This window comes from Oncorhynchus nerka, linkage group LG1, assembly GCF_034236695.1.
Source record: "Oncorhynchus nerka isolate Pitt River linkage group LG1, Oner_Uvic_2.0, whole genome shotgun sequence".
NCBI classification, from domain to species: domain Eukaryota; kingdom Metazoa; phylum Chordata; class Actinopteri; order Salmoniformes; family Salmonidae; genus Oncorhynchus; species Oncorhynchus nerka.
In genome coordinates this window covers 2,273,406-2,298,079 of record NC_088396.1, presented here as the reverse complement: position 1 = coordinate 2,298,079, position 24,674 = coordinate 2,273,406, and the positions used below count along the sequence as shown (strand labels likewise).

General features: G+C 42.7%; 1 protein-coding gene across 5 annotated transcripts in view; it reads right to left on the bottom strand.

The window, feature by feature from the left end:
- The window catches only part of LOC115130807 (poly(rC)-binding protein 3), a 154,762-nt gene extending 130,776 nt beyond the window's left edge, over positions 1–23,986 (bottom strand). For 2 of the 5 annotated variants that reach the window (XM_029662393.2, XM_029662559.2), the window contains exons 1-2: positions 23,672–23,986; positions 14–104 (exon numbers count right to left, since the gene is read on the bottom strand). The gene's annotated coding sequence lies outside the window, so the exon portion shown is untranslated. The remainder of the gene's footprint in view (positions 1–13; positions 105–23,671) is intronic. The other 3 variants (XM_029662308.2, XM_029662685.2, XM_029662478.2) reach the window with 3 other exon arrangements.
- Positions 23,987–24,674: the final 688 nt, after the last annotated feature.

The window sequence follows — 24,674 nt, the reverse complement described above, 5'->3', positions numbered from 1 at the left end:
TATTAGTACTTACCTGAGCAATGCGTCCTTGGTGACCACTTCAAATGGTTTAAGTGTCCAATAATATGTTCCTCTTCAGGTTTATATTGGATTCGTTGGAAAAACTGGAAGAAATCACAGCAATTAAAGGTAATACATCAGTAACAAAGTAGTGCCCTGTGCATTTGACTTTCATACTTTACATGAATATCAATTAATTAATGGAGAAAGAATAAATGCTGTACTGTGTTTTTACCTACATTCTACCAGTATGTCTCAAATCAATAAAATGAATGTGTTTCATATGACAATGTGGTATTTTACAGCCTGTAAAAACACGTAGTCCATGTGTTAAGTTAAGCCATTTCAAGACAACATCCCAGGCATGGCCGGCCCTAGCCTTTTGGGGGCCCTAAGCAAGATTTGGTTGCCCCCCACACACACACACACACATTTTAGTAGCCCCCCTCTTGACGGTAGAGAGAAACATGTCAGTTTTAAAGTACATTTCCTGCAATTCTACACATTTTGCCATGGGGAGTAGAGACAATGTTGCGGTTTTAAAGCAACATTTCTGCAATTCTTCACATTTTGCCATTGGGCAGAGAGCAGTTTAGAAATGTTATGACAAATTTCATGCATTTCTACTATTTTTGCCAAGACTTAAGCCATGTTAATGACATCTGAGTGAGAGTGACAAACATCAATGGTGGCCCCCTGGACGTCAGGGCCCTTGGGCAAATGCCCTGCGGGCCCGGTCGGTATTCGACCATCATTATTACAAGTTGAGACAGCTGGCTAGACTACTTGCTTATGTCGCTTATGCCTGGAGCCGGCCACTACTCCAGGGGAAAAGAGTGGAATCATGTGACAAAAAAACGATGGATTGTATCCTCACAAAAGTGATGTGGCTCAAGGCACATGTTGGTAGCTTTTATTGTGTCCACAGCTCCCTCTGCTGGCTTGTACCATGCATTCAGCAGCATGGGATGGGGAGCTATGTGATTGTGAATAAATGCAAGCATGCATGCACACAGACAGGCATGCATGCACACACACACACACACACACACACACACACACAATAATATCCTAAGTTTTTGGCCTACAATAACAACAATGTTAAAGTCACATTAATGATGTGTTGAGGGAAGGTGGGGGAGTGAGGATGTTACATGGTGTCTTTAGGGCCCGTATTTAAAAAGTGTTTCATAGTTGAAGTGCTGATCTAGGATATATTCTTATTCAGTATGATCTAAAAGGCAAGCCTGATCCCATATCAGCACTCCTACTCTGAGACTATTGTGAATACTGGCTCTGACTTGCTCCAGTGTGAAGATTCCCCAAATCTAGGATCAGCTTCTCCAGTCCTAGTCCTAACCTTAACTATTAGTGGGGGAAATGAAAAACAGACCCAAGATCAGCCCTACACCACTTTGCCACAGATTGATTTACTAGGGGAGGACACTGCCCTCTGCTGGATTATCACATTCACTTTCACACAATAATACACCACAAAATCTTAACCTGGCCTAACCCTTAGCCACGCCATGCCAGACGCAGAATGTACACAAGATTCCATGGTTGCTAGATATTGTATGCATCATGTTCTAGGTATAAAGGATGATATATTCTGTTAAATATTAGTCTAATTATTTTCAATGGAAATTGCTTTTGAATTTAGAAAACAAGCCTCCCTGGATCAGAACATTTGTCTGATGTACTCAACCCCCATCCCCAAGACATCGCTCTTCTAGTCTACAGGAAATGATAAAAGACAGGGACAGATAGGCGCACACAGAGAATGGGAGCTTATCTTCCTCCTCGGAACTAGGGTGTCGTATGGTGAGCGGATCTCTCCTCTGACAGAGAGCCAATGGCGAGAATCCCAGAGGTGAAACTCTATTACAACGCAGCATTGAAGTCAGCAAAGGGCCTCGGCACATGAATCAGATATGAATGTGCAATGATATCTAAAAAGCCTAATACTTTATCCTCGCTTATTCCTCCTTTAATTTCCTCTTTAAATATCTTCACAATATCCTCACCTTTAGAAATTAGTGTTTGACCCCTGTTCAGGACTATAGGCTGTTCTGATAGTAATAGCACATCCGTCTGTCTGAGCAGATTTGGGAGACAGACAGGGAGAATAAATGAATTTAGGTATATACTGTAGCTCTACAGAGTAGTTAACCTTTATAAGACTGTGGGGCAAGTACATTTTTCCAGGTCTATACTGTATGGCCCTTATAAGAATGCCTCTCTGACATGTACCATAAGGATTCAAGTCAGTTCTGTTCATATTTCTAACTGCAACATTCCACACTGTTCGCCTACTGAATGAGGCCAAGGCATTGGATTGATGTGTGACAACCTGACATTGACAATGCACTGATCGTCCATGTGATTGGAGCAAAACTACTACTCAGAAGCTTGTGAGCTGCATTTAAATGCAACTTCATTCGTAAGCATCAATAATGTCTCTTTCCACATTGAGTTGAATACTGGTGTATCTATAAAGTAAGAGTAAACAAAATACAAGCAAATGCCAACTGATTACATCATAAAGAGCATACATCCTATTACCGCAAATCGTTATTCCCTGAGGTTAGCACCGTTTTCAATTTAAGACCACCATTTTATGTTCCCAAATAAGTCACTCATATCTTTTTGCCTTACAGAACATATCATACAATATTAATCCAACCTAAACAATTTATATTATGAGTATTAATAATGAATCGCAGGCCCCTACGAAAGCTTGCTACGAAACACAAGCCGTCAGGGGGAGGCAAGCAGATGCATCTCTATATCCATATTATCTCCGGAGGAGTAAAAGGAGCTGTGCTCTTTGCAGATGCTGGTTCAAGACCCGTGCCGGCCGTGACCGGGAGACCCATGACGCGCGCACAATTGTCCCAGCATTGTCCGAGTTAGGCGAGGGTTTGGCCGGCCAGGATGTCCTTGTCCCATCCCAAGATTCAATCAAGGGAGCCGGAAGAGGGGAGCGAGTAGGCTCACATTAACTAGCTAGCTAGCTAACTTTGCTGGTACATTGTTGCCCATGCGAGGAAGTCAGCCAGCATTTTAGCCTGGTAACCCATGACAAAAACTAAAAGTGTACTGTATGACAGAGCCATAGACCGTTTTGCCAAAATGAAAAAGAGAGGATCACATTGGCGTTCAACTAGTCTACAAGTAGGGGGATTCCCAATTTGTTTTATTTACTTAGGCACACACATGCGTACAAACACAGATAAACCAGTACCATGGACAGCCACATGATATTTAGAGACATTGATTGGCATCTTTAGGTTTGTTTTCAGTGTATTAAACTAAGCATATATAGCCTTGTTGATTTGATAACGTTTAAATGTTTAACTCCGTGGTTCTAAATCAGTAGTTTAGTAAATTTTCAAAAACATTGACTTGCTTGACCATTCTGCAGGTGATACTGTTTGGTACATGCAGTATTTGCTTTGTGGACTTCACTGGACACATGTTGCTCTCCGGTTTTGTGATGAAACAAACTTAAGTGTAGAATTTATTCCACCAGTGTGTGACTGCTGTCTTTTTGTTGTCATGGCCTTATTGTATGTCTCGGTGGCGTAGGAACGAATGGGTTATAGAGCAAACTACGCAATTAACACAGGTTGTAATATTGCTTTTTTACTGACTTGGCTTGGCTTCCTCAGTGATTTTACCTACACACTGCAACAGAATTTGTTTTCAAATAGAAGCAGTTGATTTGGCCACATTATTTGAATATCCTTAAATACACAGAAAATAGGTATTTAAAATACAAACAATTAAATACGCATATATATGTACTCAGGTCTTGTCGCACTATAGCCTCACTCCCCAGCTTGAAGTGTCTACACCTTCCCTATCGGATTGGTACCTTTTCGGTGGCTGTAACAAGGAGAGTCAGACCAAAATGCAGCGTGTAGATTGCGATCCATGTTTAATAAACAAACGTAAACACGAATCAATAAACACTCCAAAATAATAAACGTAAGGAAAACCGAAACAGCCTATAATTAACTTGTGTCAACTAACACAGCGACAGGAACAAAAACACTAAGGACAATCAGCCACAAAACACACAAAGAATATGGCTGCCTAAATATGGTTCCCAATCAGAGACAACGATAAACACCTGCTTCTGATTGAGAACCACTTCAGACAGCCATAGACTTAACTAGAACACCCCACTAAGCTACAATCCCAATACATACACACCACATACAAAAACCCATGTCACACCCTGGCCTGACCAAATAAATGAAGATAAACACAAAATACTTTGACCATGGCGTGACAGTGGCACAACTGGCTAAGATGGTGTCACTTGTGTTTGCGAAGCAGAGGACCCGAGATCAGTCACAGACATGGGAGGAAGGAAGCTATATACTGTTGAGCAAGCACAGTGACACATTTTATACATAGTTACTATGGGACAGTACAAATGTTTTTAAACTATTCATCAAATATCAATGATATAGTTGAAGTCGGAAGTTTATATACACCTTATCAAAATACATTACTTTGAAGGTAGGCCTTGTAATACACCTCCAATTGACTCAAATGATATCAATTAGCCTATCAGAAGCTTCTAAAGCCATGATATCATTTTCTGGAATTTTCCAAGCTGTTTAAAGGCACAGTCAACTTAGTGTATGCAAACTTGTGACCCACTGGAATTGTGATACAGTGAATTTTAAGTGAAATGATCTGTCTGTAAACAATTATTGGAAAAATGACGAGTCATTCACAAAGTGGAGTGGTTTGTGGAGTGGTTGAAAAACAAGTTTTAATGACTCCCATGTAAGTGCATGTAAACTTCCGACTTCAACTGTACATAGATCAGTAATGTAAGTACAACAGCGTCATTGATATACACTGAGTGTACAAAACATGCTCTTTCCATTACGTAGACTGACAAGGGGGGGGGGGATCCAGGTGAAAGCTATGATCCCTTATTGATGTCACTTGCTAAATCCACTTCAATCAGTGTAGATGAAGTTGAGGAGACAGGTTAAAGAAGGATTTGTAAGCCTGGAGACAATTGAGACATGGATTGTGTATGTGTGTGCCATTCAGAGGGTGAATGGGCAAGACACAAGATTTAAGTGCCTTTGGTAGTAGGTGCTAGGCACACCGGTTTGTGTAAAAACTCCAACACTGCTGCGTTTTTTCATGCTCAACCGTTTCCTGTGTGTATCAAGAATGGTCCATCACATTGGAGTCAACATGGGAACACTGTGGAACACATTCAAAACCTTGTAGTGTCCATGCCCAGACAAATTGAGGCTGATCTGAAAGCAAAAGGGGGTCAACTCAATTTTAGGAATGTGTTCTTTAATGTTTTGTACTCTTTCACAATCTGTGCTGGCAAGGGAGTTTTAAGGTACAGTACTTTTGACATACAGTCTTTAAAAAGTCCTGACTGAAAGGTTTGTGAGCTTCAACATCCAAGGTTCCAGATATAACCTTTAGGGGAGGGGATCTCGGTCTCTCTCTCACGCATGCACGCACCCACCCCATACACATAAACACACACAAACAGGGAAATTGTAAAACTGCTCATACCTAGAAACCCATCAGGAGCTGTAGGATTTATAATCACTTTTATACAAAAGATTCAGCAGAGGGGCTTAGCTAGCCATATGAAGTTTTTTAGCAAACACTACATAATGTATGAATTGCTTAATTGCACTATGGGCCACTAGAACTACTTGCATCACATAAGTTTGACTGTGTGTATAATTCCTTGGAGCGCTTTGATGTAGCTTGGGGAGAGCCCATTCACTGTGCAGTAAGATGACTTGCTTTCATGTCATTTTGTGCCACTGTAAAGGGAGGATTAGTAGAGGACTGTCTCCCAAATTGCATCCTATTCCCAATATAGTGCACTCTTTTACCCTATTGGTCAAAAGTAGTGCACTAAATAGGGAATAGGGTGCCATTTTGGGCGTAGTCCATTTATATACCCAGGTTTACTAAAGTTAATGTGTCAGCTCTTCAGAAAGCTGAAATGTACAGTTTGTGAGGTGACATACCGCATGATATGACATTCTGTGGAAAAAATTGTCCCCCCCAAAAATCAAGACTCTACAAAATAAATATTTGGAAAATATAATCTAGACCAGGAATCACCATTTACGGTCCTGAAGGCTTAAAACAGCCTCAGAAATCACCTTCAAAATTCAATCCCCAGTGCACAGGTCATTTGGAATAGTTATTTTAAGAGAAAGTAATACTATTTTAAGAATTTACCATGTTCATGTTAAGTCCATGTTCAGCCTCATTAGTTATTGTTATTATGATGAGAAAAATAAATATGCTATACTTATTCATGAATATTACATATAATATCATAAGATGGCGCCGACAGAGATGGCAGCATCGCGACTAGCTCTTAGAAAACTTTGCAGTATTTAATTTTTTATGTATACAACTTCCCTGGAGCAGATCCTTTGTTCACTCTACCCAGAGCAATTGAACTTATTCCAGAGGCCGACCCAAAACCTCGCCACCGAGATGCACTCGAGGCAACCTGCAAGTTCGACTTAGGAGTCACGCACACCACCCACTGCTTCCGAGTATGTTACTCGCTAATGTTCAGCCTTTGGATAACAAAGTTGATGAGCTTAGAGCAAGGATTTCTTTCCAGAGAGACATCGGGCCTGTAACATACTTTGTTTCATGGAAACATGGCTCTCTCGGGATACTCTGTTGGAGTCAGTAAAGCCAGCAGGATTCTCAGTACATCGCGCAGACAGGAATACATATCTCTCCAGGAAGCAGAAGGGTGGAGGGGCGTGTTTCATGATTAATGACTCATGGTGTAATTCTAGGAACATACAGGAACTCAAGTCTTTTTGTTCACCCGACTGGAATATCTCACAATTAAATGCCAACCATATTATCTCCCAAGAGAATTTTCCTCTGTCATCAACACGGCCGTTTACATCCCACCTCAAGCCAAGACCCTGACGGCACTCAAAGAACTTAACTGGACTTTATGCAAACTGGAAACCACATGTCCTGAAGCTGAATTTATTGTAGCTGGGGATTTTAACAAAGCAAATGTGAGGACTAGGCTGCTGAAGTTCTATCAACATATTGAATGTACTACTCGCGCTGCTAAGACTCTCGACCATTGCTATTCAAACTTCCGTGATGCTTACAAAGCCCTCCCCCGCCCTCCTTTCGGCAAATCTGACCACGACTCCATCTTGCTCCTCCCGTCCTATAGGCAGAAACTCAAACAGAAAGTACCCGTGGATCGTACTATTCAATGCTGGTCGGAGCAATCGGAATCCACACTTCAGGATTGTTTTGATCACATGGACTGGGATATGTTTCATGTAGCTTGCGAAAATAATCTAGACGCAATCACTGATACGGTGACTGAGTTTATAAGGAAGTGTATAGGAGATGTAGTGCCCACTGTGACAATTAAAACCTACCCTAACCAGAAACCATGGATAGATGGTAGCATTCATGCAAAACAAAGCGTGAACCATCGCATTTAACAGCTGCAAGGTGACTGGTAATATGGCAGAATATAAACAGTGTAGTTATTCACTGCGCAAGAAAATCAAACAAGCTAAACGTCAGTATTAAGATAAAGTGGAGTTGCAATTCAACGTATGTGGCAGGGACTACAGACAATCACAGTCTACAAAAGGAAAACCAGCTACGTCGCTGAGACGGACGTCTTGCTTCCGGACAGGCTAAACACATTCTTTGCATGTTTTGAGGATAACACAGTGCCATCGCCCGCTACCAAGGACTTTGGGCTCTTCCTCTCCTTAGCCGACGTGAGTGAAACATTTAAAAGTGTTAACCCTCGCATGGCTTCTGGCCCAGCCGCATCCTCAGAGCATGAGCAGACCAGCTGGCTGGTGTGTTTACGGGAATATTCAATCAATCCCTACCCCAGTCTGCTCTCCCCACATGCTTCAAGATGGCCACCATTGTACCTGTACCCAAGAAGGCAAAGGCAACTGAACTTAATGACTATCGCCCAGTAGCACTCACCTCTGTCATCATGAAGTGCTTTGAGAGACTAGTCAAGGATCACCTCTACCTCACCCTAGACCCACTTCAATTTGCTTACCGCCCCAATAGATCCACAGATGATGCATCACCATCACTCTGCACACTGCCGTATCCCATCTGGACAAGAGGAATCCCCCTGTAAGAATGCTGTTTATTGACCATAGCTACATCATACTAGCCTCCAAGCTCATCATTAAGCTTAAGGCCCTGGATCTGAACCCCGCCCTGTGCAACGGGGTCCTGGACTTCCTGACGGGCCGCCCTCAGGTGGTAAACGTAGGAAACATCACCGCCACTCCGCTGATCCTCAACACTGTGGCCCCACAAGGGTGTATGCTCAGCCCCTTCCTGTACTCCCTGTTCACCCACGACTGTGTGGCCAAGCCCGCCTCCAACTCAATGATCAAGTTTGCAGACACAAGTTGTCGTAGGCTTGATTACCAATGATGATGAGACAGCCTACAGGGCTCTGGGAGTGTTGTGCCTGGAATACAACATCTCACTCAATGTCAACAAAACAAAGGAGATGATCGTGAATTTCAGGAAACAGCAGAGGGTGCACTGCCCTATCTACATAGACAGGACCGCAATGGAGAAGTTGGAAAGCTTCAAGTTCCTTGGCGTACACATAATTGACAAACTGAAATGGACCACCCACACAGACAGTGTGGTGAAGAAGGCGCAACAGAGCCTCTTCAACCTCAGGAGGCTAAAGTAATTTGGCTTGTCAATAAAAACCCTCACAAACTTTTACAGATGCACAATTGAAAGCATCCTGTCAGGCTGTGTCACCGCCTGGTACAGTAACTGCACAGCCTGCAACCGCAAGGTTCTCTAGAGGGTGGTGTGGTCTTCCCAACCATTGCCGGGGGCAAACTACCCGCCCTCCAGGACACCCGGTGTCACAGGACGGCAACAAAGATCATCAAGGACATCAACCACCCGAGCCACTGTCTGTTCACCCTGCTATCTTCCAAAAAGTGAGGCCAGTACAGGTACATCAATGCTGGGACTGAGAGACTGAAAAACGATTTCAAGGCCATCAGACTGTTAAACAGCCATCACTAGCACATTCAAGGCTGCTGTATATAGGCATAGCCTATAAATCACTGGCCACTTAAGAAATGGAACACCAGTCACTTTAATGTTTACATATCTGGCATTACTCATCTCATCTCATGTTCTGTTTTCTATACTATTCTACAGCGTCTTATTCACTTAATAATATTTACATATCTTGCATTACTCATCTCATATGCATATACTGTATTCTATACTATTCTACTGTATCTTAGTCCATTCCGCTCTGACATTGCTCGTCCATATGTATATAGTCTTAATTAATTCCTACTTAGATGTGTGTGTATTGGGTATATGTTGTGTAATTTGTTAGATATTACTTGTAATAGGAGCACAAGCATTTCACCACACCCGTAATGACATCTGCTAATCATGTGTATGTGACCAATAACATTTGATTTGATATTGTCAGTAATCTAAAGAGCAGGTCTTATGTTATTTCCCACTCAGGACGAAGAGGAGTAAGCAAATGTTCACAGCATCATATCACTCCCCACTATTTATGTTAAATAGAGTAGCCCAGTTACAGCAATGTAAGCGATCTGGCTAATCAAATAGCACTTCCAAACAGGCTCTAGCATTCCTTGTTATCAGTAATGAACTACCATAAAACCGGTGCCGCTTCAAATTTGGTTGTTGTCAGCCCTTGGTGAAACTTGTCTAGAGGCGATTGATATGGATGTGTTTTGCATAATTCTAAAGATGTAATTTAATATTTCCTTAGACACCCTTTGTTTGACCCCGTTAGGTTGTCTACTTCTGTGCAGTACCACAGAGAAGGATGAGAAGCTAGCCAGCCAGCCAGCCACAGTATTAGACTGATCCACTCAGATGTATATCTTGAACCTGGACATGTTTATGCCAGAGGAGCCAGGCTTTCTGCCTGGTCATCGCAGTCCTGTTTGTGTGTGTGAGTACATGTGTGCGTGTGTCTGTGTGTGAGTTACTGACCCATGATATTATTTGCAAGTACCATCACTAACCACGTGAGAGAATCTAATGTTAAAGCCACAATCTGGTGTCTGTGTTCAAGCCCAATGGCAGCCCCGCCACTATCTGAGGATATCCCAGATTGTCTATGATGTTGCACAGGTCATATTCCAAAAATTACAGAATCATTTTATTTTGTCCAAAACAAGACAAAGTCCACCCACCGCCAGTGCTACAAACTCGAACACCGCAATTCAATCAGTTGTTTATAAAGGACAACTCCCCCACAGGTTTAAGGATAATGTTTATGCTGTATTAGGTGAGGTTTTGAGTCCATATGACAACATCTCAAATACAGTGCTAGGTAAAAGTATTTTCCCCCTTCCTGGTTTCTTTTTTTTCTTCACATTTGTCACAGTTAAATGTTTCAGATCATCAAACATATTTAAATATAACACAAAGATAACCCAAGTAAACACAAAATGCAGTTTTTAAGTGATGATTTTATATATTAACGGAAAACAGCTATCTGAACCTTCATGGCCCTATGTGAAAAAGTAATTGCCCCCTAAACCTAATAACTGGTTGTGCCACCACGATAACTGGCAATGAGTCTTTCACAACGCTGTGGAGGAATTTTGGCCCACTCTTCTTTGCAGAATTGCTTTAATTCAGCCACATTGGAGGGTTTTCGAGGATGAACCACCTTTTTTCACTAGGCCACTCCAAAACCTTCATTTAGTTTTTTCTAGGCCATTCAGAGGTGGACTTTCTGGTGTGTTTTGGATCATTGTCCTGCTGCAGAACCAAAATGCGCTTCAGCTATAGGTCACGAACTGATGGCCGGACGTACTCCTTCAGGATTTTTTTGTAGAGAGCAGAATTCATGGTTCCGTCAATCATAGCAAGTTGTCCAGGTCCTGAAACAGTAAAGTAGCCACAGACCATCACACTACCACCACCAAATTTGACTGTTGGTAATGATGTTCTTTTTCTGAAATGCTGTGTTACTTTTGCACCAGATGTAACGGGACGTACACCTTCCAAAAAGTTCAACTTTGTCTTATCAGTCCATAGAATATTTTCCCAAAAGTCTTGGGGATCAACAGGATGTTTTTGCCAAAAGTGAGACAAGCCTTTATGTTATTCTTGGTCAGCAGTGGGTTTTGCCTTGGAACTCTGCCATGGATGCCATTTTTGTTCGGTCTCTTTCTTATGGTTGAGTCATGAACACTGACCTTAACTGAGGCAAGTGAGGCCTGCAGTTCTTTAGATGCTGTAGTGGGTTCTTTTGGGACCTCTTGGATGAGTTGTCGCTGCGCTCTTTGGGGTAAGTTTGGTAGGCCGGCCACTCCTGGGAAGATTCACCACTGTAACAAATTTTCTCCATTTGTGGATAATGGCTCTCACCGTGGTTCGCTGGAGTCCCAAAGCTATTGAAATGGCTTTGTAACTCTTTCCAGACTGATAGATGTCAATTACTTTGTTTCTCATCTGTTCCTGAATGTCTTTGGATCGCGGCATGATGCCTTGCTTTTTGAGATATTTTGGCCTACTTCACTTTGTCAGACAGGTTCTATTTAAGTGATTTCTTGTTACAACAGGTCTGGCAGTAATCAGGACTGGTTGTGGCCAGTGAAATTTGAACTCATCTTTCCAAAAAATGTGATGAACCACAGTAAATTCATGATTTAACAAGGGGGAGCAATTACTTTGTCACTTAGGACCATGAAGGTTCAGATAGCTTTTTCCCTTAATAAATAAAAGTTATCACTTAACTGCATGTTGTGTTTACTTGGGTTATCTTTGTGTAATATTACAATTTGTTTTATCTGAAACATTTAAGTGTGACAAATGTGCAAAAAAATCAGAAATCAGAAAGGAGGCAAACACTTTTTCACAGCACTGTACATCTTAAACAATCAGGGTGAAATGGCAGTGTGGTTTCCAATTGATTAAGACCCTTAATAACATATTGGTTCAACAACATTATATAAAGTCCCGTAGAATATGTATTTATTGGTCCATTGTAACGGACACTTGTCTTTTCGCTGTCACAGTACCAACCCCTAACACACCACACACACTAACTGTCTGGGAGCAACACAGGTCAGCCAGATAGCATTGCCCTTGTAGCAGTTTAGGGACTCAAGGCCGCAGTGGCAGTAGGTGATGGCCCCTGAGAAAGTAACCTTGAATATCTGCATCAGTTACCCAACTAATGCTTAGGCCAGAGTTATTCAAATATTACCCTATGAGATCCGGAGCCTGGTGATTTTTCGTTCTACCTAATAATTAATTGCACCACCTGGTCTAAATAGGTCCCTGATTAGAGTGGAAGAATGTGAGGGGCCTAGGCTTCAGCTCAGCAGCCTAGGTCAACGGGCCTACTCACTGGTTATAAAAAATTGTTATGAATGCCTAATGTACACTGCTCAAAAAAATAAAGGGAACACTAAAATAACACATCCTAGATCTGAATGAATTAAATATTATTATTAAGTACTTTTTTCTTCACATAGTTGAATGTGCTGACAACAAAATCTCACACAAATTATCAATGGAAATCAAATGTATCAACCCATGGAGGTCTGGATTTGGAGTCACACTCAGAATTAAAGTGGAAAACCACACTACAGGCTGATCCAACTTTGATGTAATGTCCTTAAAACAAGTCAAAATGAGGCTCAGTAGTGTGTGTGGCCTCCACGTGCCTGCATGACCTCCCTACAACGCCTGAGCATGTTCCTGGTGAGGTGGCGGATGGTCTCCTGAGGGATCTCCTCCCAGACCTGGACTAAAGCATCCACCAACTCCTGGACAGTCTGTGGTGCAATGTGGCGTTGGTGGATGGAGCGAGACATGATGTCCCAGATTGGATTCAGGTCTGGGGAACGGGCAGGCCATTCCATAGCATCAATGCCTTCCTCTTGCAGGAACTGCTGATACACTCCAACCACATGAGGTCTAGCATTGTCTTGCATTAGGAGGAACCCAGGGCCAACCGCACCAGCATATGGTCTCACAAGGGGTCTGAGGATCTCATCTCGGTACCTAATGGCAGTCAGGCTACCTCTGGCGAGCACATGGAGGGCTGTGCGGCCCCCCAAAGAAATGCAACCCCACACCTTGACTGACCCACCGCCAAACCGGTCATACGGCGTCTCCAGACTCTGTCACATCTGTCACATGTGCTCAGTGTGAACCTGCTTTCATCTCTGAAGAGCACAGGGCGCCAGTGGCGAATTTGCCAATCTTGGTGTTCTCTGGCAAATGCCAAACGTCCTGCACGGTGTTGGGCTGTAAGCACAACCCCCACCTGTGGACGTCGGGCCCTCCTACCACCCTCATGGAGTCTGTTTCTGACCGTTTGAGCAGACACATGCACACATGCAAAGCACCCCCACAACATGATTCTACCACCCCCGTGCTTCACGGTTGGGATGATGTTCTTTGGCTTGCGAGCCTCCCCCTTTTTCCTCCAAACATAACTATGGTCATTATGGCCAAACAGTTCTGTTTTTGTTTCATCAGACCAGAGGATATTTCTCCAAAAAGTACAATCTTTGTCCACATGTGCAGTTGCAAACCATAGTCTGGCTTTTTAATGGCGGTTTTTGAGCAGTGGCTTCTTCCTTGCTGAGCGGCCTTTCAGGTTATGTCAATATAGGACTCATTTTACTGTGGATATTGATACTTTTGTACCCATTTCCTCCAGCATCTTCACAAGGTCCTTTGCTGTTGTTCTGGAATTGATTTGCACTTTTTGCACCAAAGTACACTCATCTCTAGGAGACAGAATGTGTCTCCTTCCTGAGTGGTTTGACGGCTGTGTGGTCCAATAGTGTTTATACTTGCGTACTATTGTTTGTACAGATGAATGAGGTACCTTCAGGCATTTGGAAATTGCTCCCAAGGATGAACCAGACTTGTGGAGGTCTACAATTTTTTTCTGAGGTTTTGGCTGATTTCCCCTCAAAGTGGAGGGAATATCCCTCCCTTTCGGTCTCTATCTCTCTTTCACTCACTCACACGCTTTCCCTTTCTAAATCGCTCATAATCACACATGCATACAGAAGCATAAACATTTCCATACTAATTAGGGTGTCAAGGTGGACCTGACAATATGACAGATATAAAATGGTGTAAATGATAAAACAAAAATTCAAACACAAATTAACCATGCCTTTCTCTCACTGACCATTTTACATAATTTTGGAACATAACCATGAAAAAACTGTCGAAGTCTAACCATGATCGACTCAACAACAGAAGCAGTATTAGTCATTTGAATATGCAGGTAAAATAAAATAAGATTGGTGGGGGAGAGGAAGGGTAATATTCTGAATCGTTTAGCAGCGTTTGACATCCTCACACCTTCAAGAGGCAACGCAGATCCCCTCCTCATGAAGCAGTGACATTAAAGCACTTTGATGATTTGGAGACTTTAATGTCTTAATCCCACAGAAAAAAATATATATTTCAGAAAATTCAAAGGCATTTCCCCAGACTTGAATATCACCCAAACCACCCCCTCTTCCTCCCCCACACACATTCTTGTCCCCCTCCAGAGAAGAATAGATAGTGCCTCTTTTCTGCCTTTACCTAGGCTGCTAAGCTTTTCAAGAAAAAAGGGGAGGGAGAGGGCATGATGATGTCACAGGCTGTGATACTCTCTGAGAGATTGTGAAAGCGAATTAGCCGATGGATCGTACCACGCTAAGTTATATGCTACTTAGATTTGCCTGCGGGAAACAGATTGCGGCTCAACTTGGTGATGAGCTCTTTAAAATGTCAAAATAGAGGAGCCGTTCTTAATTGCGCACCACTTGATGCCTCGAGGAGTTCTGCCGTTGGAAGGAGGCCAATGTGTCATTCTCGAAAAGCCACAAAAACATCCTGGTATCTGTCAACCAATAATCTTTGACCTTTCATATCACAATTGACAGAAGCAGGATTTTGGTCCAGGCCTGCACTTCATCTCAATGGTCCAAGGTGACTTCCTTTCCTTGTTTCCTTTCCTTCTTCCTCTCATTAAACAACTGGTGAGGTGACAGCAGACACCCCAGTTGGTTCTCAGCATATTACCCTATTTTACCCTCACCGGTCCATGTGTCTGATCAGTTCAGATGAAGGAAAGGAGACGAGGAGAGGAGGCAGAATTAGTGGAGATTCCCACATGATCTGCTAAGTATTAGCACAGACACAGTTTCAGCGTTGCATTATATGAATAATAGATAGTAAGAAGAGGGTAATAGCATTTCATTCATAATGTGAAGGGGATGGGGCGTGGGTGGGGGGGTAGAGAAAGAGAAAGGGATGAAACGAAGTGCTAGGTTTAAGGTGGAGAATGTTTTCCTAGTGTTGCAAAGTAGCGTGTTATACCTAGAAAGTTGTTTTTGTTTACATTGAAATAATTTTGTTGACTACATTTATTGTTGACTACATGAAACATCAATTATTGCAGAGCTTAGAGGGTATTCTATTTTGTTCTTACCTAAAAACCTGGTTACCAGTTTTGATTCAATCGGGCCAAGGGGTCTTCAACTTTTAGTGACTAATGAATTAGCGCAGAGACTAGGGAAGGTGGGATAATGTGAATAAGGGGATTTGAAGCTCATTTAGGTTTCTGCGGGCGACACAATAGACACAGAGGCCCTGTACACTGCAAAGAGCGGAGAGGGAAGTGTTTCTCAGTCTTTCTAGAGCCGTCCGCTCTTTTCTACATCTGCTTATGCACACTCGGCAGCGTTCTTGCTGACTTAGCGGGCTCTGCGGATGCCTTGGGATCCGAAAAACCAACAGCTCAGGGAAAGTATGTCAGGCAAGCCGAAGGGGCACATCCTCCATCCTCTCTCAAAAAGGGGTGTGAAGGAACCAAACCCAGCTCTAAGAGTACTACACCTGGTATTTCAAGTTCAAACTTGGTTAGGCAGTGGGTACCCTAAGGCTTTAGCCCAAAAAATGTAATAATGATGCCTCAGTGGCAGCCTACACCTTTTTCCTTCCCACCCTACGTCCCCCCCCAACTGTGGCCAATCTGTCCGGCAGGCATGTCACTGTGCTGTCGTCTGTGGCTGTGCCAAAAAGTCGAAGGGGTAACAAAACACAGCCCAACTACCAAGAAGAAGAGCTTTCGTTATGATTCGATATCTCTTACACAAGCTGAAGATCATCCCCAGTCAAAACAGTATCAAACAAGTGATGAACCATGTATGTCGAACGTGTGGCAATGTTCTCATGATGTTTTGATTTAATGCTAGAGTGTGCAGGCTTTCTAGAGATGCTTTGAAGGGAATTCAACACAGACCAAACAGCAGACCAAAACTGTGATTACATTGTTTTTGCCACACACTTCTTACAGTCATATCATGGCAGGCATATCATTGGGGAATGCTCTTTAAAGTAGTTTAAGAAAACTGGACAAAGTAAGATTCAGAGAATACTCCATAGCCTTCCCCATTTTGGGAACATTATTTAACCCTAGAAATATCTGTTGTGTTGATGAGCCACAGGCACCCTGCAGAAGTGGAGATGGCATGACCCCACAGGGAGAGGCGTGAGTTGTGTGTCAGGCGCTGCTGCGACACACACACTGTCAGGGGGGTTAATGACATATATCACTGGGTCATAACCACGTGACCTGGTGACACACTCTCACACCCCTGTGGCAGGAGGAGGAGGCGCAATAGGAGTGTCCGACCGGTGTGCTCGCCTCACACAGTCAACCATCACTGCTACTCTACTGGGGAGGATTATGTCTATATAAAGCCTCTGCACCACATGAATCACTGTGCTATGCACTGATCCCCCACAAGCTATGAGACAACAGGTCTGCCTTCTGCGGGCTGTCTCCATCTTTTCCCATTTCCTAAACTCCGCTCCCTCAATGAAGACAGAATGGAAGAGAGAGATTGAGACGGAGAGAGAGGGGGAAAAGAGTCGATGTTAATCATTCGAGTGCCGTGGCTTAGGCTAAGAGGCTTGAATAATCAGCGGTTAAGCTGTCAGCCCCTTGCGCTCGCACCTATCCTGCTCTACAAACTCCTGGGCTGCTTTTAATCAAGCAAAAACGCTGAGAGCGTGTGGGCTAAGTGCAGGCTAAGAGACAGGGCTCAAGCATATCCCTTACATTTCTCTTGACATTACCAGATTGCATTTCTGTATAAGCTGCAGACATGTCTCTTTGCAAGAGCATACAGTGTTAAAGTACAGTAGGCCTTTGGCTTTTGAGGGCACTATAGAAAGCAGAACCACAAAGTGTGTGACCAGCTTAGGTCATTGACCACTTTAAACTCCACTTTGCTCTGGCTTTTGGGACCTAGGGTCCTACTGAATTAAAACCAGCATCCATGGGTGTCAGGGATATGGTGAAACAATATTGTTCTCACCGTGCAAGGAAACATGTTCTCCTTTTAGTCTGAACATTCATCTGTAGGATCATTGGGTTAAAAAATCACAAGCAGGGTGTTGAACTCCTGCATACCAGTTTTAATTGAAAAGCGCTCCTGGTTGTAATGGAATCACAGCATCCCTCCCATGCCACCAACCATACTTTGATCAACAAAGCCAGGCCTGTTCCTAGCTAACAATAATATTTCCACATTACATCCCACTAGAGCATTGCTCTGAACCCCCTGTGTATTAACGGGTATAAAAATAGATTTTTGACATTGTGGCAGCTTGCCTATACATGGCCTAACTGCACCACCCAGAGCGACGTTAACACAGGCAGCGGGAGGCAAAGCGCCAAGCTCCACCCCTCTCTCGCTCTCTCTCCGGGCTCTTCAGCCCCTCATTGATCTCACGGCCCATTGCCGGCTTAAATTACATTGCCGAGACAAAAGGCCTCTGATTTCACAGGTCATAATTCTCTCCTATAGCCTCAACTTTGAAAAGGTACAGCGTTCCGTTTCAGCCCCCTCCAGCATTGCATTTGCTTATGAGTTATGACACGGGCCGGACGCCTTTAAGTTACAACCCAGCGCAGTGGGGGGAGGCCTGTTTACCAATCAGGGCTGAGATGAAGGAGAGAGGGAGAGAAACAAGGGACACAAAAGCAGTGTCCCGCCATTGCTGTGGCGTAGTGCATCTATGTCCATAGGACATCAAAAGGGCTTTAAGGCGTTAGAATTATAGGATTCTAATCTACAATATGTTGTTCGGGAATAATGTATTGACCACGGACATGCTCTGAACAATGCACCTATACCACAGCAATATCATAGCCTACAGCTCATAGGCATATAAAGGTTCAAACGAGGTGTGATTATTGCAGAAAATAGCTGTATGCGAAATACTGAAATTATATTTAAGAGAAAGATAAAAACAGAAAATGTCAACATAGCTCAAATCATTCAGAACATGGAACTGATGAATGCCTAAAACTATCCTTTTTGGCCGACGGCACTGTTTTAAAGACAAAAACAATGTCAAACTAAAGAGTGTTCATGACAACAGAAGCCAGATCTGACCAGAGTAGATGCTACTGGTACCGTATGTGTCTGCTTTGTGCTCTCCGCATCCCTTCTGGCATACATGGGGACATTGGCCAGTGAATGTCAGTGCCCTTTTCACGCTGTGCCACTGCTGCCGAGGCAACTCCCAAGCCAGGACAGCATGAGATCCGGAACAGGCAGAAGCAGCCAAAGCACAAAGGGACCAGCTGCTTTGAGAGCATGGCTCAAGACAAGAAGAGGGCTCTTCAAAGAGAATAGACTCAATGTTATTATTGTACTGTATTATTGTTTCATTTCTGACAATGCAACTGTTTGGTAGTGGTGGAACTACTTAGAGATACTACGGTATATGTAACAAATGATTTTCAAGTGGTGTTATATATTTGAGTCCCCAATATTTTGATAACACTACTTAAACTATCATTTATTATGGTCTGGCATAACAAGAAGGGAGGTATCATACCTGCTTATAAAGAATACTAGTGCATTACTATGGGTTTAAGTACCACTTCAATTTTGATACCATGCAATAGTACTTATGATTTATATACTGTAAAACCTGGATTGCTGATGCTATGTAATGGCCATTGAGTCTTTGAAGGCACCGGTCAGCCATTTTGGCACTCCCCGGTAGGAGTAGTCCTGCCTAGAAATGCATTGAATTATACAGTGTTTCAATTCAATGTTTCATGGACAAAATTACATGCATCTCTAAAAATGATACTTCAAAGAACATTTTTAAATATTTTTTTAATTTAAAATGTTTATGTTCATCTCATATGATATCATTTAAAGTTTGCATTAAAGTGTCTGAAAGAGTAAATATGGCAAAAACGAATGTATATATTAATAAATGCATATATATGCATATATATATGATGGTCGGGGACTGCAAGATTGAGGCACAGTGTGTGCATGGCTTCAACACAGCACCCCAATTAGTCATCTAGTGTATATATAAATTATTGAATAGTACACACTAGCATGTTGATGAAAGAACATAAAACTGATGTGGAACACCAGTCACTTTAATAACGTTTACATACTGCTTTACCCATCTCATATGCACAGTTGAAGTCGCAAGTTTACAGACGCTTAGAGTCATTAAAACTTGTTTTTCAACCACTCCACAAGTTTCTTGTTAACAAACTATAATTTCAGCAAGTCGGTTAGGACATCTACTTTCTGCATGACACAAGTCATTTTTCCAACAATTGTTTACAGAAACATTATTTAACTTGTAATTCACTGCATCACAATTCCAGTGGGTCAGAAGATTACATACACTAAGCTGACTGTGCCTTTAAACAGCTTGGAAAATTCCAGAAAGTGATGTCATGGCTTTAGAAGCTTCTGATAGGCTAATTGACATCATTTGAGTCAATTGGAGGTGTACATGTGGATGTATTTCAAGGCCTACTCAGTGACTCTTCGCTTGACATCATGGGAAAATCAAAAGAAATCAGCCAAGACCTCATAAAAACAATTGTAGACCTCCACAAGTCTGGTTCATCCTTGGGAGCAATTTCCAAACGCCTGAAGGTACAACATTCATCTGTACAAACAATAGTACGCAAGTATAAACACCATGGAACCACGGATCCACCATACCGCTCAGGAAGGAGACGCGTTCTGTCACCTAGAGAGGAACGTACGTTGGTGCAAAAAGTGCAAATCAATCCCAGAACAACAGCAAAGGACCTTGTGAAGATGCTGGAGGAAACAGGTATAAAAGTATCTCTATCTACTGTAAAAGGAGTCCTATTTCGACATAACCTGAAAGGCTATCAAGGAAGGAGCCACTGCTTCAAAACCGGCATAAAAAAGCCAGACTACAGTTTGCAGCTGCAAATGGGGACAAAGATTGTACTTTTTGAAGAAACATCCTCTGGTCTGATGAATCAAAAATATAACTGTTTGGCCATAATGACCATCGTATTGTTTGGAGGAAAAAGGGGGAGGCTTGCAAGCCGAGGGACACCATCCCAAACGTGAAGCACGGGGGTGGCAGCATCATGTTGTGGGGGTGCTTTGCTGCAGGAGGGACTGGTGCACTTCACAAAATAGATGCCATCATGAGGAGGAAAATGTGGATTATGTGGATATGTTGAAGCAACATCTCAAGACATCAATCAGGAAGGTAAAGCTTGGATGCAAATGGGTCTTCTAAATGTATAATGACCCCAAGCATACTTCCAAAGTTGTGGCAAAATGGCTTAAGGACAACAAAGTCAAGGTATTGGAGTGGCCATTACAAAGCCCTGACCTCAATCCTATAGAAAATTTGTGGGCAGAACTGAAAAAGTGTGTGCGAACAAGGAGGCCTACAAACCTGACTCAGTTACAGCAGCTCTGTCAGGAGGAATGGGCCAAAATTCACCCAACTTATTGTGGGAAGCTTGTGGAAGGCTACCCAAAACATTTTACCCGAGTTAAACAATTTAAAGGCAATGCTACCAGATACTAATTGAGTGTATGTAAACTTCTGACCCACTAGGAATGTGATGAAAGAAATAAAAGTTGAAATAAATAATTCTCTCTACTATTATTCTGACATTTCACATTCTTAAAATAAAGTGGTGATCGTAACTTACCTAAGACAGGGTATTTTTACTAGGATAAATGTCAGGAATTGTGAAAAACAAAGTTTTAATGTATTTGGCTAAGGTGTATGTAAACTTCCGACTTCAACTCTATATACTGTATTCTATTCTGCTGTATTTTATTCAATGCCACTCCAACATTGCTCAATCTAATATTTATATATTTCTTAATTACAGTCTTTAATTTTTAGATTTGCTTATATTGTTGTGAATTATTAGATACTACTGCACTGTTGGAGCTAAGAACAAAAGCATTTCACTACACCTGCAATAACATCTGCTAAATATGTGTATGTGACCAATAAAATGTGATCTTTATTTAACTAGGCAAGTCATTTAAGAACAAATTCTTATTTGCAAAGATGGCCTGCACGGCCAAACCTAGACGACGCTGGCCAATTGTGCGCCGCCCAATGGGACTCCCAATCACGACCGGTTGTGATACAGCCTGGATTTTAACCAGGGTGGCTGTCGTGACGCCTCTAGCACTGAGATGCAGTGCCTTAGATCGCTGCGCCACACGGGAGCCCCAAAGCCTCTTTTAAGTTTCAAATTTTGACTATTGTTCCCCTTCAATTAATGATAGATGCCCATTAGTTCTTGAATAATATAACGTAGAAGTGCCTTATAAACTGATCTTGGGTGTTTCTGATTGGATAAGAAAATTGTACTAAGATTATGGAGGCTAGGATTGCAATTGGCATGATAGTTTTAAGCATTTTGAATAGAGTTTGCTTACAATACTAACAGCCTTTGATCTTGGGTGTTTCTGATTGGATTAGACAATTGTACTAAAAGGCTGTTAGTATTGTAAACAAACTCTATTCAAAATGCTTAAAAATATCATGCCAATTGCAATCCTAGACTCCATAACTCTGTCAAGGAATATGACACTAGTTACAATTCCCCAGCCCCATTCTTTGGATTACCAAAAATATGTTCTTATTTGAACTTTAACCTCTGACATGACATACTAGTGTTGTCTCAGAGAGTCCAACACACCACAACTCCTTATAAAGAGAAGAAAAGAGAAGGAGAGAGAGAGATAAAGAAAGAGGAGAAGCCAGGTCACCCATGATACAAGTCAGTATTCTACGTCCATCCATGTCTGAGGACATCGGGAGATGACGTGGAAACCGGCCACTTATTCCTAACCTTAAACATTTTACATTTCCGCCATATTGGGGGGGGGGGACAATTCAAAAGCTTAGCAGAAATGTCGAGAGCCACTTTCACTTGATCCTGCCTTCGGCACAGAGCCAGCTCGGCTTCATAGGAATATCGGTGTAAATGAAGACACCTGTTCTTCTCTCTGAAAAATCCACACAACTAATCTACGCCTCATCACTTCTCACTGACACTCAACTTCAATAACAGCTATATGCAACTGCAGTCATTGACACAGAGGTACAGTATGTTTCTCTCAGACTAAATTAACCAATGTTGTTTAAAGTAGAAAGGACAAAAGTCATTGTTGTCTCAAGGGGCCCTCACAGTACTTTCATAGTCCATTGTAATTGTACAGAACACACCAGAACAATCTCAGCAAGGGCTGTTACCTCCCAAGAGGGTTGCTCTCTCTTGAAGGCCCCATACTCCCAGCAGGCTTTAGCAGAGATGCATTTTTCAGAGCAAATTAAAAAATCATTATCACAACTATAAAGGTCACCCTTCACACAAGGGAAGCCCCTTTGAAATAGCCAAGCATCAGAGGCTGAGTTAAATTTGTTGAAACCTCCGGGGGCCCAGTTGTATTGACATCTAAAAATCACTTTAGTATCACATAACATCCCCTTCCTGGCAAAACACAGGATGTGTGGAGTCTGTGTGGAGGACAAACACGCTTTTTTCTTTCTTCTTCTGCTGTTGCCAGAAATGCTTTATAGAGCATGCTAATGTTGGAACTGCTTGCTGGAGAAAGATAGATTGCTCGATTCAATCAAGGGAGTAGCGAGCGTTGTAAAGTCATTACCGTTTGTGCAATGTCATGCGTTCTGGTTTCTGGTGGACCTGCGTATTCTCCATTTGGGGAAGTAGCTAGCGCATGCTGACACTGACATCTATAAATAGTTATTGCAAACAACAGTAAATAGTGTAAATCAATTAAGGATGCAACCAAAATATGGTGCGCTGTCACAGACCGGAACAGCTTGAGTTATACCCAGAACAGTTTGAGTAGGAGAGCTAATTTCCTTCTCTCTGTGTTAGTTTCCGCTCGAACCCTGAGGGCCCGAGATTGTAAAGGCAGATGGGAAAGATGAAGATATATGACTGTGGAGAAAAGGTAAGATCTCTGTGTGATATCAGTTGGAGGGAGAAAAGACTGTGACCTCCCAGGTTTAATCTCCCTTTACCTTCCACTTTCAAAACATGCCTAATTCTGACGGGAACTGCTGGAGGGAGAACTTGAAACCTAGAAAGACAGTGAAAGAGAGAGAGAGAGATAGCGAGAGAGAGGGAAAGAGATAGGGAGTAAGGAAGAGAGAGAGATCCAAAGGAGGAAGGAAAAAGGGGGAGATAAGGAGAGTCGCAGCAGTATGAGCATCTTACCTGCTCAGTTGACAAAGCGGGTCGGAGAAGTGAGGAGAGTCAAAGGGGTGATGGGAGGGGGGTCCTGGGGAGGTCCAGGGTCTATCCGACTGGAGGCAGGGTGGTCCGGGAGGGAGGAAGAACGGAATGACAGGGAGCAGGGAGACGGGGAGGCTAGAGGGGGAAAAGAAACACTGCTCGCCTCACTCTCTCTTTTTATCTCTTTCCCTCTCCAACACACACACTCCCAGACACACACACACGCGCGCACGTTCAGAGGCAGACACCAATACCTGCAGTCACTCAAACAATGAGAGAAAGGAGTACTTGCATTCACAAGCTTTACCAAAGAAGAAGGAAAGGGAGAGCTACCCTCCCACTCTCTCCTAGGAGCCAATAGCGAGCAGCCAATAGACACCCCTGGCAGCAAATCAGAAACCCGGCAGCCAGTGCCGTGCACCAGCCAATAAGTGCAATTGCTCATATCCAATTGGAATTATTACTCAGGGAGCAGTGTGAAGGAAGCTTCCCTCCGAAGGACAGACAAACCAGTGCACTTAGCCATTAAGTGTGATTTAAGATGGCAACAGACATTAGAGTAATTAGATTTTGAGGCACTTAACCCAGCACAATAACACTGCATGCTCCACTGCAGACCTGGCAAAGGCTGCCTCCAGAAGAAAGAGCAGGTTTGTCGAAGTGGAGTTAGGGAATGGATATCTCTGCACACTGACACACATGCATGGAAGCGCATGCATGCAGATATGTGCAGATGTGCAGGCATGCATGCGCATGCACATAGATGTATAAACACACACACTTGACCCATGCACTCTCTGTATGTCGGGGCTTATTTTATTTCTCCAGATCGATACACCTACCGAGTTCTCAGCTTTATAAATGATCAATGGCTTTGTCAAGCTTAATTTTCCATTAAACGCATGCAAAGTGAACTTTGATAGCGTTTTTGTGTGTGAGCACCGATGTGTTGAAAGGTAGATTTTCTCTCTGTGGGAGAGAATTC